Raw genomic sequence first — 1,575 nt, 5'->3', positions numbered from 1 at the left:
TTTTTTTTTCTTACGGGTTCCATATAATGTAATGCTATTTTAGCTTTATCCTGTTATCCACCCCCACTTCCTCACGAAATGTATTAATCAACTTCCAAATTGTTGAATGTTTATGTCCGATTAAATGCGCAAATCTATTTATTTATTTATTTATTTATTTATTTATTTATTTATTTAAATATACGGACGTGAGTCCTATTACAATTTCGAATATTTGCACATAAGAATATAAGATATTAACAAATTAGTAAACAAGATGAAAAGAAAAAAAAAAATATATAAAAGAAATTATACAAAAACTAATAGTATTTAAATGAATATAATAAGAAAACTATAAAGTGCGATAGGGTATATAATAAAGATAATGGACAATAAGTTATATAAAATCAAAGGGATAAGTGTTACCAGCTACCATGAGGAGATTAGCGGGGGAATTTAAAATATAATTTTTATTTGAAAATTGAGGGTAAAATGGTTTCGGATCTCTGGTATTAAGGTTATTTATTTTTAAATTAATCAATGATAACAATTCCGGACAATCAATAGCGCCTAATAATAATTTATTAAGAAATTTGGAAAGTAGAAGTATTGTTCCAGCTTTCACAAATATTATTTGTACGGTGTCTGGGATGTAATGTAATGTATATTACATGCATACATTATAAATTAAAAATTAAATATAATAGACAATTTTGTATTTTCGGACTTTTTGTCCAACTTTTTTTATTCCGGACTTTTCGTCCGGGATTCAAAATCAATACATTCATCGCTCCGCTCAGAATCTGAAATATATTATAATAATAGTATTTTAAAAATATATGAAAATGTATTTATTATTTTATTCAGATATGCAAGAAAAATTTGTCATACATTGTTACAAGTCTGAAGTGAAGATTCTTTAATAATTTGTTTGATTTTAATGACTGATATTGAACCTTTATACTAGCAGAATGACAATGTCATTCTTTAAAATGTATTATTTTCGTTATTTTCAAATCGGTAATTAATAATCATCGATCGATACTTTGGAATTTCTTTTTTATAGTGTACCCGTGTGTAATTTTATCATTTCCTTTGCCCCTAGCCCCCCCCCCCTGGATCCGTCACTGCTGATATTAACAGTGGTCAGTGACTAACGACGGCGCTGTGGCATGGCATAATTTTATTGTCGTGAATCCAGTTTCAATAGCGCCTATAATACGCGGCTTATTTTCCCAGCCACTCGACGATAACATTACGATTGAAATTATTGTCGGGCGGCAGTTTCACTTAATCCGGCAACCGTCGACCAAATTACTAAAATAATATTTACATCGACATACCGACGATATTTATGATATCACGATGTTAAAATATAATATATTTTCGATAACTTCTATACATTTTTTATTTTTAGATAATTATAATTTACAAGTATCTACCGGTCTCGAACGAGCCGCCCCGTGTATTATCATAGAACAATATAGAAGCGAAACTCGATCAGCTTGATGGGTGAAGTGTTTACCTATGATCTGAAGTCCGAACAATGAAACTGTTTCCGTAACACTGACATGATGTTATACCCGTATTGAAAAA

This window comes from Acyrthosiphon pisum, chromosome A1 (genome assembly GCF_005508785.2).
Source record: "Acyrthosiphon pisum isolate AL4f chromosome A1, pea_aphid_22Mar2018_4r6ur, whole genome shotgun sequence".
Classification (NCBI taxonomy): Eukaryota; Metazoa; Arthropoda; class Insecta; order Hemiptera; family Aphididae; genus Acyrthosiphon; species Acyrthosiphon pisum.
This window is presented reverse-complemented; position numbering follows the sequence as displayed.